The sequence below is a fragment of the Podarcis cretensis genome (assembly GCF_951804945.1).
Source record: "Podarcis cretensis genome assembly, chromosome: 3".
Taxonomy (NCBI): Eukaryota; Metazoa; Chordata; class Lepidosauria; order Squamata; family Lacertidae; genus Podarcis; species Podarcis cretensis.
The window spans coordinates 94,944,832-94,960,442 of NC_137172.1; the positions used below are offsets into that span (position 1 = coordinate 94,944,832).

Genomic DNA, 15,611 nt, shown 5'->3' on the forward strand with positions numbered 1-15,611 from the left:
TTTGAAGATTAACAGCAGAGATAATATTCCAGCAGAGATGTTACAGCAAAGAAGGAAATTGACTAGAACCAAGCCACTGGCTACACAAAATCAAAAAGCCAGTGTGTTGTAGTAGTTAGAGGGCTGGACTAAGATGGGAAATCCGTCTTAACCACAGCTACCTCACAGGGTTGTTGTGAGGATTAAATATGGAGGAGGAGAACCGTGTAAACTACTTTGAGCTCCTTGGAGGAAAAAGCCGGGATATAAATGTAAAGAATAAATTAATTAATTCAAAGCGCATTTGCAGTATCCCCTTCCAGCTTATAGGAAGATTATTCATTAATTCATTTATTTCTTTGTATCCCATCCATCTTAGCTCAGTTGGCTAGAGCGTGGTGCTGATGATGCCAAGGTTGCAGGTTCTATCCCCGTATGGATCAGCTGCATACTGCTTCATTGCAGGGGGTTGGACCAGATGATCCTCAGGGTCCCTTCTGACTCTACAATCCGATGATGCTACGATTCCCAGAAGCTCAGAAGAGCAGTTATATACTATGTTCTTCTCAAGCTTCTTTGTAAGGTGTGGTTTGCTCAAGGGCACAGACAATGCTGCAAGGCTGAGAAAGGCTTTCCATGCCCATCTCCCTGGCCCAGTTCCAAAATTCAAACAAGCCTTAGTTGAGGTAAACAGTGTAAAATCAAAGTGCACCTCCCCCCCTCCAAGGGACATGGCAGAGGGAAAGCTGACTGACGTACATCGCAGGCAACGGAAGTGTAATCCTGCCTAGTGAGAAGCACATGTGGGGCCACAGGGGACTGCGGGCGAAGGCTAACACCGAGAGATCTCTGTTTGCCGTAAGCATTTCTTTAACATATACTATGATAATTCAGCGGAAAAGCTTATCCCAGAACATTCTACCAAGGGTGCACAGTATGTTCAATAAATGTTGATGTATGTACATTAGTTATAACATAGCTCAAGGCAATGTATTCTTAAATGAGGTGTCTCTATCAATCTTGTATCCCTCCCCCACCCCCACCCCAGCACACTGAACGCAAGCTGCTGCAAAGGCTGTTCTGCTCCAATAAATGCTGAAGCCATTTGCACGGGAGCAAAGCAATGCATTTATTAACCAAGATTAACATCGTCCAAGTTTCCAGGGTTAGGAATTCAATTGAAAAATAAATGCCTCTTTGCATTACATTAGCACATTTTGCGATGAGCATCATGAACCCGTCGAAGCCCCCACCCCCCACCCCCAATGCTCCAGGTCGCTGGGTTGTGTCCCTCTTAAACAATAGGCAATTGACTTTTGAGAGCAAATGACTTGTAAGTTCCATTTTCAAAACTGCCAGGGAGATATCCTGAGAGTGTCGTGTTATTGCAAGGCATTAGCATGAGACCCAATCTTGACAGACGCACCAGCGGTCTGAAATTTTAACCAGATGATTTCATAGACAGAACCAGAACCTAGGGAACTCTGGGTTCTGGAGAAAACAGCAGCCACAATTCAGCATTGTGGTTCAGCATAGATAAGCCCCTTGAATCTAGAGCTTTAAACTCATTGCTTTCAAGCAGACGTAAGTGTGCCTATGCTGGATTCTGCCAGTAAAACACCATATACCTACATTGGCTCACAGTACATTTCCAAGCACAACTGTTGGTGCTGCCCTTTAAAGCCCCAAATGGCCTTGGCCCTGTATACCTGAAGGAACGGCTCCACACCAATCCCTTAGCCTGGACACTGAGGTCTACCTCCAAGGGCCTTCTGGCAGTTTCTTCACTGCAAGACATTGAAGCTACAGAGAACCAGCCAGAGGGCCTTCTCAGTAGTGGCGCCCACACTGTGGAACGCCCTCCCATCAGATGTCAAAGAGATACAACTTTTAGAAGACATCTGAAGGCAGCCCCATAGAGGGAAGTTTTTAATGTTTAATGCTTTGTTATGTTTTTGTATATGCTGGAAACAACCTAGTCAGACTGGCTGGGTACAAGTAATATTTTTTATTGATTATTATGATATCCAGTGTCATTTCTGGTCAAGAGGTCTTTAGATACTCCAAACTAACTGAAGCTTCTTTCATGCATGAACCAAGCAGCAAAGCAGTGGCTGGATAGATCCACTTGAATCTCAGGACAACACAGTCAGACTCGAACAAACATTATTTCCTTCAGAAAAAATACATATATTAACATAGAAAATAACTGTTTGGGCTACAATCCTATGATCAGTCCTATGATACATTCCTATGATCTGGAAGTAAGCCCTGTTGAACATAAGGGGCTGACTTCAGACTAAACAAGCATAGGATTGCGCTGTGAAAAGAACACAAACTCTCAAGTTGTGACAAATTAAGTCTGTAGCCTTTTAGCCTGCAGAGCCGAATTGTGTGCATTTGTTTAGTGGAACCACAGATGCCCCCTCTTTTGGGGGGAGAGCATTATTATTATTATTATTATTATTATTATTATTATTATTATTATTATTATACTGCCCTATACTCGGAGGTCTCAGGGTTCACAGAGTGGGACAGGCTTTGACCCACAATGCACATTTCACACCCACCCATCCCTCTCCCCAAATTAGAAGCTAGGGGAGGCACAGATAAATTGTGAGTTGTAAACTCCCTCAGCCAATCTGGAAGTTACAGAAAAGGCAACAGACCCATCCTTCTTCACCGGACCAGGAGACTCACAGGCCAGGAAGTCATAATTATACAAAATTGGGGTAAATGAACAGATATTAATTATAACATAGGAAGTTTCCCAGACAGGAAAAGGCAATTAGAGTCAGGATCCTAGACATATTGGCAATTGCTCCCTAGATAGCCAGGCAGTGGCTCCTACAGACAGAACAGCCTAGAGCAGTGTTTCTCAAACTTGGTTCTCCAGCTATTGTTGGACTACAACTCCCATCATCCCTAGCTGGCAGGTCCAGTGGTCAGGGATGATGGGAACTGTAGTTCAACAACAGATGGCAACCCACGTTTGAGAAATAATGGCCTAGAGGCTTGCCTTGGAGAGGCATGACTTTAGAGTTCCTGTGTCCCTTCCTGAGGCTCAGGACTTGAGATTTGATATCCACCAGCCAAACAATTTCTCCTTCCCGTTGGCTCAGTGTTTTGCCTTTTCACTTCATGTAGTTCATGTAATTCTTCATGTAGTTCTTTGAAGGCTGTGATATAGTTACCCACTCGCAGGGTTAGTGTGCATGTTGACCCAGAGACTAGTATACAAACCAAGGGGCAAACGATGTTGACCGTAGAAAGGTTAGTCCCTCCATCCATTAAATGTAGATGGGATATTGCCTTTCATGGGAATGTGCAGGACCAGTACACAAAGACTAAACTGCAGTTTGGCACTACATCATTCACCACAGACATAGAATGATGTGCACTATTATTATTATTATTATTATTATTATTATTATTATTATTATTCATAAAGTTTCCACATTGTGTTAGTCCCAGAGCAAACTTTAAAACAAGTCCCCCACTTGGGACACAACCAAGCAAGCCGCAGAAGGGCTTGAGAGTAGGAACGGAAATGAAGAATTAGACTTCAGACTAATTCCATTCATGCAAATGGATGTTGTAAATATAATTCGCCACAATATGTTTCATTCTTCCTCAGTGCAGGTCTCCTAATTTACAGAGGACACTCCTCTGACTGAAGGAGTCCTCTGTTTGAAGGGCTGTGTGGCCCAAATCCAATGTAAAGATAGTAAACTTTGTAAATGGTTGTGGCGATTTAGCATTCGGTAGGAGGAAAAGAGACTTAAGGAACAGGCACAAGCCTCATTATGAAGAATTCCCTCCCCAATTCCCCTAGAATGATTCACAATCTGGGCAGAAAATGGTGACTGATAGTTGATGGCCACTGAGTGGATCTCAGCTACCGCCTGAGGCGCCATAATTAAGTTTTAAAACGTTAAGGATAGAAAGACTACCACTATAGCTGCTGCTGCTGCTGCTGCCACCACTACCACTTCTATGGTAGACCCCATCCCTACAAATGTTTGAGGAATTTCCAGAAAGGACACTCCCCTGGTTTCAGAAACCCTGCATTTCACTCCACCAGCTTCCAATTCTAACTTTCGGCTCAGCTCGGCAGACACAAAAACTTGCCCTGTTTTCCTCGGTGAAATGCTGATGGCTATGTGCTCTTTCTCAGCCTCACTTGCCTCACAGTGTTGTCTTGAGAATAAAGCAAGGAAAAACCCAGTGCATACCAACCTCAGCAATTTGGATACAAATGCGATGAAAAATACTCCCATTCACAGCCAGTGGGTGCCTTCTCCCTTATCCTGTGATTATAAAGCCACACAGTATACTTGAACTATAACATGCAAACATGGCCCTCGGTTCTTAGGATTCTTCCGCCACAAAAGCTCCACTATTTGGAAAATGAACGACTCCATTGTGAGCTGCTGTATAATGAGGTGGCCAGCAGCTGCTTCCACCCATGTGAAAAATGACTCAGCTGAGTTTCACTGATGTATATAAATGTCTGGGGTGGGACAACGAGACTCAGTTAAAGATCATTCTCACTTTCATGAACTCTCTCTCTCTCTCTCTCTCTCTCACACACACACACACACACACACACATCACTGATAGCCTGCTGTCTCTCTCCAGCTGCCCCAAAATAGTATGTCCTGAAAATATTTCCTATGGTCCATGTTCTGGAAAATGCTAAGAAGTATAGTCAAAGGACACTATGGAAAGAGAAGTCAGTGCTGGAAATTGGGGCCCTCTGGGTAGTTTTGTGGGATTCCTCATCCGTCTTTTCCAGATATGTGAAGAGAGGCCTGCTTAAACTCCTCTGCGGTGCTCGTTTTAAAAAGAAACGGTGTCAATCAATTTCAACATACCTCAAAATGAACCTGTTCCAATTCATGCTTCTCCCTTTACAAAATGAACCAGTTTTGTTCCTGTTCAGTTCACAGTTCACTCAAACCACCTTCGGCAAATTTTCTCAGCATTCAGAATGTTACAAGCCGCTGTGCTAAAGTGCAAAGCATATTTAAGAAGACAAAGGAAACATTTTTTTAAAAAAAAAAAACACGGTGAAATGTAAATTGTTTATTTCCCCCCAGCAACTATCTTTAAGTTTAAAGAGTGAAAAATACATGAAGGGGAAAGAACTTGAAGATGAAAGTTCTACCCCAAAATGAACTTAATTCATATTCCGTTCACCTGGCAATTATGGGAACTACTTTCAGGTGTAGGTAAGATATTTCGGTCAACTTTCTTGAACCAAAATAGTTTATTCCAAAGCTTTGTCTTGTTCTCAATCCACATGTTCTCAGTCCAATGGGTTGTCCAGTACAAATCCAGTTTAAACATAAAGAACAATAAGAAGGTAAGGTTTCAGAAGTTAAGTACCTGGACAGATGAATGAGTAGCAGTCATCTGGTCACAGTTTACCCTACTTTGGAGAGATGCATTGCATTTCTATTTAAATTAAAGTACAGTGGTACCTCGGGTTACATACGCTTCAGGTTACATATGCTTCAGGTTACAGACTCCACTAACCCAGAAATATTACCTCAGGTTAAGAACTTTGCTTCAGGATGAGAACAGAAATTGCGCAGTGGCGGCACAGCGGCAGCAGGAGGCTCCATTAGCTAACGTGTTGCTTCAGGTTAAGAACAGTTTCAGGTTAAGTACGGACCTCCAGAATGAATTAAGTACTTAACCCGAGGTACCACTGTAAAGGTAAAGGTAAAGGTACCCCTGCCCGTACGGGCCAGTCTTGACAGACTCTGGGGTTGTGCGCCCATCTCACTTAAGAGGCCAGGGGCCAGCGCTGTCCGGAGACACTTCCGGGTCACGTGGCCAGCGTGACATCGCTGCTCTGGCGAGCCAGAGCCGCACACGGAAACGCCGTTTACCTTCCCGCTGTAGTTATTTCTAAATCTGCATCCATATCTAAATCTCAGATGTCTCTGGCTCACCATTGAGCTCAATGGTGGGGGGAGGGGACTATAAGTATACTATAAAGACATTAGACATCAGGCAGGTACCATCCCTGCTCAGATTTGGCCTATTGAAATCAATGAAGTTAGCCATATACACTAACATTACCAGTGGGTCTGCACAGATCATGCCCAGCTCTAAATATTTTTAAATATATAATAAATTTATGATTTTTAAAAGTTTTTTGTTGTTAAAAATAACTGAATGGTATTTCTTCTCTTTTATGGTATTTGCATGCTCTTTGTGATGTTTTCTTTCTGGGCTGTTTTCTGAAGAGAAATAACCAAATGTAAAAGCATCAATCAATCTCCCCCCTTTCCCTGTGCCCATTTCTTAAAATGGGAAATTTTGGAAATGGAAGTTCCCAAATCCTGTTCTTTTTTGCTTGCTGTGTGGGCTTTGTGGGTTTTTGGCTCAGAGCCACATTTCTGAAATTCTTTGAATGGCAAAGCAAGTTCAAAAAAATATACATGTGACATGGTCTCATACAATCAACAAAAACTGGCCACCAAGTACATTGGAAAAGAAATTACCAAGAAATACTAAAAAGATTTGTTGACTGGGCAGGTGACCTGTGTACACTGAGATTACAGAAAAAAAGAGAAAAGCCTTTTCATTTACTCTTAATATAGCATCCTCATCCTGTTGCTTTGGCACTGACATAGATTAATACTTTGTTTTCCTCTCAGGAGCTGGGTTAAATCCTGCTTAGTCTTTGTGAGAAACAGACTTTGTGATTTTTTTAATATACCATTCTCGCTTACCAGTTTGATGCAGCCTTCATACAATATTTTTTGAATATTCTTTGGTATTCGAACAATGTGTTTCAAAGGCCTTATTCGCTTTCCCGAGGGAATAATGTAGGCCATGTCTATTTCCTTCTTTATGGATGCTTTTAGAAACAACAACCACGATTTGAATGAGGATGACTAAATGCAAAAGATGACATGTCTTTTGTACTTTCATAGTAGCGTTGGAAGAAAAACAATAAGTGGAAGCAATCACTCCTTCTCGTCTGTTTCTCGTCTGAAGGCTGGGGCCAGGCTATCCTTGGTTTTCAACATTGTGATATATCACCAGCTAAACATTGCGATTTACCATTATATCATGATGTCTGAAATAAGGATGGAGCTATGCAGAGGCATCAGCTGCCTTCACTGTGTTCCCCACTGTCAGGGGCTCAGGAGCAGAGGCACAGGGAAGAGAGGAGATGGAGAGCGAAGGGGAAGAATCCGAGGGGAGCGTAGGAGAAGAGGACAGTGGACCGAGGGATTCCATGAGCCTCTCCAGTGAATCGGAAGATTCACAGAAGGGGGCACCAGTGGCCAGGGGTAGGGGGTTCCCAAGGGGAACGCCCCAGGAGCAAGGGGGCAGCAGTAGTTGGAAATCAGGACCAGCTTCCCCACCAGAGCAGAGTGGGGGGGAAGAGTCCCAAGGATCGGGGCCAGTGCATTCCCCACCAGGGAGAGAAGATGAGGCAGGGCTGACCACGCCTCCATCAGAAAGTCGGACAACGGAGGGGAGGTCAGATCTGGCCAGTATCCCGGAAGAGGGAAGCAGTGACCGAAGTAGTGTAACGGTTAGGAGAAAGGTCACTGGGTTGGCGCGAGAGGCAAGTTCAAATGTACAGGAGCGCGGGACAGCAGAGAATGAGGATTGGGAACCGGGTCCTAAAGCCCGCAGGAGGCAGGGGGAGGAGCTAAGCGACTCAGTGTCGGAAGAGTCCAGAAAGGGCAATGCCCCAGCGGGCAGGAGGACCCAGAAGAGGAGAGAGCAGCGGAAAAGGTGGAGCAGGGCTAGGATCTTAAACTGGTGTCATAGGGGAGGAGACTCAGACGGGACTTCGCCGATCTAGGGTTTAAGATGTAGGGCTGCGCGCTGCGGCTTTGAAATGGAAATTGAACTTCAATAAAGACTTTTGTACATTACGACAGCCTAGCGTTGGTCCTCTGTGAGCTGGGACCTAGAGGCAGCTCTGACACCCACGTTGTGATTTTTGCATAGCACACGGACATCATGATTCATTATATATTGCCAAGTCAAAAATTATGAAACCAATATTACAATACAGACTTCAAACCGGTTTTGGACAATATTGCAATACATCTCCTAGCTAGCCCTACTGCAGCCATATATGACACAGCATGTGTCTGGGTAGTGTGTAATCCCCCCCCCCCCAAAAAAAAATGCTTCATTCTTTGGCCATTTAATGGATATGGTGATGGACTTTAGGGTATAACTGAATCACTTTTTGGAGTGATCTGTTCTGCATGGCTTCAGAGTTTTCTTCCATGGACTTGCTGGCAGTCGTTCAAGCAAGAAATTCCCAGCCACCCAGGCTGTAATCTGAAATGGGAAAGTGGTGGAAGGAGAGGGGTTACTTAACTGTCACTCCTCCCCCAAGTTGGTTTTACCCCTAGGAGGGGGGGAAGAAATGTGGATGAAGTGTCATCAAGGGATACGCAACATGGTATTGTTGGTCTACAGCTCCTATGATCACTGTCCATTTGCTATGCTGGCTGGGGCTTGATGGAAAATGAAGTGAAACAACATCAGGAAGCTTTTAGGAAAGTTTTTTAATGTTTAACAGACCACTGTATTTTAATACTTTGTTGGAAGCCGCCCAGAGTGGCTGGGGAAACCCAACCAGATGGGTGGGGTATAAGTAATAAATTATTATTATTATTATTATTATTATTATTATTATTATTATTATTATTATTATTGTGCCCATCACCCATCCAAGCTGATGGGCTCCGCCCCAATGGACGTAAGGTTTTTTTCTCCTCAGAACTGGCAGTCCTCTATGCAGGGACTGTGGGGACGCTCTCTGTGCATGTATTTTGAGTGCAATGTGCATTGGTGCACTTGGTTAACTGGAAACACTTCTTACTTATCGCAGGCAACCAGGCAAGTGCCTCATTAAAGGTGTCACACAGACCAGAGGCAGATTTAGGGCAGCGTGACCAGTTCCTCTGCAGGAGGGTGCAGAAGCCAACGAGGCACCTTCCAACCTTCTTCCCAAACCCTAGTAAGTGCTGGGCTTTGGGAAGGAGGCATGAGGACTATGACAGGTCCTAGAGTCTTACTTCCTCCTGCTCAAAGCCTAGCTTTTGGAAGGAGATGGGAGGGCACTAGGGGCCTACCAGAGCCTCATGCCTCCTTCCCAAAGCCCGGCACCTCGCTTAGCTGGCTTTGAGAAGGCAGCGCAAGGGCCGGGTGGATGTTTGTCAAATTTTGGCCTCGTATAGAGGACCATATTACCAAGGTCCATCCCAGCTCAAACCCAGAGTAACAATCTTCATGCATGAAATGTTTCCATCGACTTCAGTTACACAGGGGTGTAAGCAGAACAATCCATCCATATTTGTGGTATTAATTCAAACCCCCAAGAAGTCCATGAGAGACAGAAGACCAAATATATATATATATATATATAAATGAGTTCAACATAAGCTCCACAAGCACGGATATTGCATAGTTCCCAAAAGTGAGTCCTGATTCAGATATTTAAATGTGGTATATGCACCATAAGAATTACCATTATTCATTTCAGGAACTCAAATGTCAAGTGGCTTCAATCAGAACAGCCTACTTACATTCATGCCTCCTTGATGCACAAACCATTCATCCAAAAATGTATCTAAGTTTGTGTTTGTTCTGGAAGAACGCAAAAGGCTTTGAGGCGCATACAGAGATATATTTCACAACCATTCTGCATATGTGTACACGCACGATACGCTGTGGATAGTGGTACCAAAACATCAGAAACTCACAGATATTTATTTTGGCTTTTTTATTTATTTAAAAAGTGATTAGCTTCAGCCAGGCCTGTGCAGAGTTTGTCTGAGGCCCAGGGTGGGAGTCTTGCCCATGAGAGCCAAGACTGTGGCATCGCTGCCCGATCCGATCTGACGCTACACGCTAGTATGCAGTAAAGCAGGTCCAGATTTTACTATCAAAGGCTTGCACTAAGTCCCTGATTGGTTGGGAGGAAAAGGGCATTCTTGCAATGACAACATAAGCCTAGTAGCAGGCCGCAGTGGAGCCCCCCGGCCAGCTTAGCTCTCCAAGGCCCTGAGCAAGTGTTCCCAGTTGCCCCCATTCTCATACCGTCCAACATGTTCAGTCCCCAAACCAGGGCACGATTCTTTCCAGCCATGCTCCCATGTGAGTCACATGGCCTGCGCAAGATCCCAGAGCTTTTCGGGATCATACTCTCACAACACCCAAAAACACACGCCTTTGGCTAATTTAACAATTTATGGCCTTTAAAACTGGGCAGTGGTATTGTTGTTGTTTGTTACTATGCTACGTATGTATTTTTTGTGTTTTTATATTGTAAACTGCCCTGTGATCCTCGGATGAAGAGTGGCATAGAAATTTAATAAATAATAATAACATACTAAAACAAATTAAAATTACCTCAACTTTCTAAGCACCTGGGTAGGCTTGTATACAGTACAGATGGGTTTTCTAACTAAAATAAAGTGGGCGGTTAACATTTTTGCTTTCCTCTAAAAACTTGCCTTTTGCTCCTTAAAATTGCAATTTTTGGGGGGTGGGGTAAAGAAAATTAAATGTCCACACTACTTTCCAATCAAATTCCCAAAGTTAATTTAAAAAAAAAACCAACAAACTGTCAAAAACATCACACAGAAACAAAAAATATTTTATTGTATCTTATTGTTGGTTGTTTTAATATTATTGTCATCTGCCCAAGGATTTTAATGAAGAGTGAGAAATACATACATACAGTGCTTTTTTTTCTTTAAAAAATGTTTAGGGGTACTCTCATTTTGATTCAAGAAAGTCACCATTTTATAGTACAAATCGGGGAAAATAAATACAGTAAATGGACAAAAGTACAAAGATTCACAAAATGTTTAGGGGTATGTGTATCCCTGTGTCCCCCCAGAAAAAAGCACTACACACACACACACACACACATGTACATACATACATACATACATACATATCATTCCAAAAGCTCGATGAAAAGAAAAATAAATACATCTTGCCTCTGGAAAGACAATAAGAATAGTTTCATGGTCGTTCTAAGGGAAGCGTCATTTTTGTGATTCTCTATCACTGGGATGGCATCCCCACCCCACCCCTCTCATAGCTTGTACAGGTACATATTTTCCTCGTAGGCTCCATCTATTCACAATTGGACAGTCTGTCCAGTCTCTCTGAGATGCATTTGAGCACTTAGTGATGAGAAAATGCTTTTTAAAAATTCTTGTAGTGGAAAGGCATTTCCCACCCACGTTCCGTTTCGAGTCCAAATGAATGAGGAAGAAGAGGATCAGCATAATATTCATGATGTGCAGTGCCAGGGATTTCCACCCACACGCTACTTTTGCTGATGACGCAGGCAAAATTGGCACTGTTCCTGTCTGGCACAAATTTCAAAACTACAACTGCATATAGGGTTTGCGCCTGCAGCAGTTCCTGCATGGTGGCATAAAGGAGGCACAGGTCAGATGGTGGTCAGGATGTACAATTATTAAAATCAAGTTCCAGTCAGCATTGGCCTAGGACAGTGGTTTTTAACCAGTGTGCCGTGGCACCCTGGGGTGCCTTGAATGATGGGCAGGGGTGTCGTGGGCAACACTGGCCTCTGTCCCTCTTTCCTTCTCTCCCTCCTCTGATGCCCTCTCATGTCTTTGCCTCCCGAAGGCTTGTGTGGCTGTTTGTTGCAACAGCTCCCCAGGCGAATGGTGCCTCTGGGGCTGGTCAGGGGGTGCTGGTTGCCCGAAGCTGAGGTGGCCTCAGAGTAAGCAAGGAAATGGGTGAGGGAGCTCAGCCAGCCAGCCCTCCAGCCCTTGCTGTTGGGAATGGACAGACTAGTGGGAGGCCAGGCAGGCAGTCACTGCACTGGCCTTTCCTGAGCTTGCTGTGTGCAAGGCTTGCCTGGGAGCTGAGTGCCTGGCGCTGAAGGAGAATCTTTCCCCTGTGCAGACCTCATGTCGACCTTTGGCCAGTCTTCATTGGGTCACTAAGACTGGGGGCATCCTCTTCCCAGGCCCCTGTGGGGCAGCATGAGGCGGCACTTCTCTTTGGGGCAATGGGGTGTGCTGCAGAAAGAATGTAGTTGGTCAAGGGTGCCATGGACTCAAAAAGGTTGAAAATCTCTGGCCTAGGATAAACTTGTGGTACCAGCATGCTCTGCTAACAGTTACAGAACTAGATCTTGATACACATTCTTTCCAGTAACTGAAGCCTTAGTAATGATGGGTCTGAGATGTAGAAACTGTAGCTGACATCTGATGCTCCATTCTTTCCATTTTTCAAGTATATATTGCTTTTCCTAAGAGCACAGGCTCATCATCATCCAGTAGATTGACTGAAATTGTGCAATTAATGAGTTGCATTCACTGCCAGTTTATACAGCTGGGTTCCTGTTATACATTTGCTCAAGTGCTCAAGTTACTGGTTTTTAGCTAATGCACCCTTGGAGAAGGAAAAATGGGGATTTTGGGGCCTATTTCAGACTGACTGCACAGTCAGGTTTTAGATTTGGGAAACCCATTCCTTCACTATAAGGATGGGCAAATCAATTTTGGTTTCTCTCGGTTACTCATTTTTCTAATCAAGTTCAGTCGACCACATTTCTGCATCAGTTTGTGATTTTAAAAATAAATAAATGCCTTCATGAAAATGCACAAGTTTTTTACTGCACATTTCCCCTAATGTACACATTTTGAATCTGATTCTCCCCAATATACAAATTGTGTCAAGATTTCCCCCTAATGTAATCACTTTTTTCAGCAACAGATGCATTTATTTATTTTTTGCATACATCCCTTTAATAAATAAACTTCTGTACTAAGCTGCAAATTTCAGAGAAGTGAAAATTTCAGAGGATAGCTGTGTTTCAGGTCATGGATCATTTCAAGAGGTGTGAATTAGTTACCTGAAGCAACCTGAAGCAATTTTCTCCTTCAGGCTTAGTCACTAACACACCGCCGTCATCTGATGACGTCTATAGGGGTTCCAATTAGCTTGTTCTATCCGCTCTGGAGGTGATGTGCTGAGAAACATAGTCTACTGCTGATGGGAAGAAGGAGAAACAACAACAACCTGAAGATTTAAAACAAACATAGTATTGTGTTATAGCAAGATACAACCCCTTAATGCCATCACCAACTGCCACATTCAGGTTGAATGAACAATACAAGACAACACCCAAAACCGAGTGAGTTCTTAACTTTGCAGTTTTTAATGACTGATTCCACCATCAGAATTACCCCTCCTTGTCCAATGTTCCCATAGACTGTGTGCTTTAAAAAGAAATAAACTAAGACACAAACATTTAATTCATATATATTTTCATCTTTCCCTAAAGATCAGGAGAGTAGACTTGCAAACTTGTTGTATTTCACGGGTGCATATCATTCAACATATGAGCCACTTTATTTAAATCCACGAAGGCTGCAGTCCTAAGGCTCAAAGGGCTGTTGACATTGCTTTGCTCATTGCCCTGCTGGACTGCCTAGAGGAGCACCAGTTTTTTCTTTCTACAGAGGTTCGCCTTCCCCACATTTCTTTTGTACACAATTTCCTTCCTATTCAAACTAATAAACAGGATTGAATCACCTCAGCTCCTGGTCCAGTGTGATTTCCTTCCTGGTTTGTGGGAACTAAGAAGGTGTTGGAGCTTTCAGATCCATCCGACTTCTGGTCCTCCTCTGACACAAATACACCCCTTTTAGACCCTACCAGTATCAGAGCTCTGTGGTAGTTGCCACAGGGGTGAGGAGGAACCTGACATCAGATTTACCTCTCTGAGGTCAGAGCTCTCTTTCTGATCTCAGAGCATTCCTGGAGATGCGCTCCTAGGAATTGGAGGCTCACAGAGACTTTGGAGAACTCTTTATAAGTATTGTTTTCATCATGTGCATTCTGTACTTCAGAGCTGGAATTTTGCTCAGGAGAAAACAAACAGCACTCTTCTAAAAAGAATACAGAAAGCCATGGGTTATAGAAGATCAGAATAATATCATCAGGGGGAAAGTATTAATGAGTCATCTGTTTCCGTGAATTACCCAAGCGTTCGCTGAAAGTGGAACACTTTCAACAACAAAAATCCACATAAGGCAGGCTTCAGAAATAAATGGGGGTTATGCAAGACTGGCAGGAAATAAGCTGATGAATCCTCTAAAATAATATTGCAACATATTTTGGCTCTCACTTATTGGTTGCTGTAGGATTTTCTCCTGAGTGAGCAACTGCTGAACCCCAGGCAGCTCCACACCATGGCTGACTTTTTAAAAGGTGTGTGTGTGTGTGTTGGGGGTGTCTTATGAATATATTTGTCAGGAAGGAGAGCTGTTGGCTAAAGGTTAGCAGTGAAAACACACACACACACACACAACTATTCCCCAGTTGCTTAAACCAAACATACTTGCAACTGGGATGTGAATTCTGCATGCCTGATCTAAATCCCCCCCCACCTCTCTCTCTCTCTCTTCTGAGCATTTAAATTTCACTCTAAAATAAAGAGTTACTTGTCATGCAAGAAACAGAAGTCCAAGAGAACTAGTTAAAGTGCAATGAAATGTGTAGAAAAACTCCTAATGCATTTTGAATTAGATCCTCCCTCCCATTCCCAGTGTGGCTTCATCCATACCCTTCAACATTTCTTTGAGGAAAAGACAGTGGTACCTCGGGTTACATACGCTTCAGGTTACATACGCTTCAGGTTACAGACTCCGCTAACCCAGAAATTGTGCTTCAGGTTAAGAACTTTGCTTCAGGATGAGAACAGAAATTGTGTTCCGGTGGCGTGGCGGCAGCAGGAGGCCCCATTAGCTAAAGTGGTGCTTCAGATTAAGAACAGTTTCAGGTTAAGAACGGACCTCCGGAATGAATTAAGTACTTAACCTGAGGTACCACTGTAGAGATATACCCTCCAGCATTCCTCCGATGAAAGTAGGAATATCCAATGCTATTTTTCTTGATAAAGAGGTGCCAGAACTCACCATGAACACCTCCCTTGTTCTCCTATAATGGCAATGGTGCCCACCTAAGAGGTACCGAAGGTGAGTTCCGGTGAGTTCTGGCTGGGGGGGTGGAGCCCTGGGGATGTCCTATTCCATACGCTCCAACATTTCTCCAATGAAAATAGGGACATCCTAAGGAAAAGCAGGACATTCCAGGATCAAATTAGAAACCAGGATGGCTTCCATAAATCCAGGACTGTCCCTGAAAAATAGGGACACTTAGAGAGTCTGGCTTCATTACTTGCATATAGAATAAATCATTCCCAAAATAGCATGTTACAAAATAGCACACGAGCTTTTCAGTTCTCCAGAACTCTTCATCAGGCTAGATAAGTTGGAGGAGGGGGAAAGTTGACTGATGCTGCAGCCATAGAGTCTACATTTAGTCACAGTCTTGCAATGGAATGTGGCACGAGGTAGCAAACATTTAACTTATTTATTACATTTTATTTAAATTTACAGACTACCCTGTGCCATAAAGCAATAGATTAAAACATAATTAGGGGGTGGCCACTAGGGGCGCATCAGAAGATGGCTGACAATAACATCTCTCTGACCCACACGAGGTAATTAAGAGGCTGTGATGGGAGTAAACAGCCTCCCGCCCCCCCCAAGGGTGTGGGAGGACTGCCCTTGCCT

The 15,611-nt window shown here is 43.6% G+C and overlaps 2 long non-coding RNA genes across 2 annotated transcripts; both read right to left on the reverse strand.

The window, feature by feature from the left end:
* Nucleotides 1-1,083: 1,083 nt before the first annotated feature.
* Nucleotides 1,084-4,349, reverse strand: LOC307213169. The gene is made up of 3 exons (XR_013837424.1): nt 4,219-4,349; nt 2,042-2,152; nt 1,084-1,470 (listed from the first exon to the last, which is right to left on the reverse strand). It is a non-coding gene; the product is annotated as an uncharacterized lncRNA (long non-coding RNA).
* Nucleotides 4,350-10,952: 6,603 nt separating this feature from the next.
* On the reverse strand, nt 10,953-14,622 carry LOC307213696. The gene is made up of 3 exons (XR_013837648.1): nt 13,567-14,622; nt 12,884-13,017; nt 10,953-11,418 (listed from the first exon to the last, which is right to left on the reverse strand). It is a non-coding gene; the product is annotated as an uncharacterized lncRNA (long non-coding RNA).
* Nucleotides 14,623-15,611: the final 989 nt, after the last annotated feature.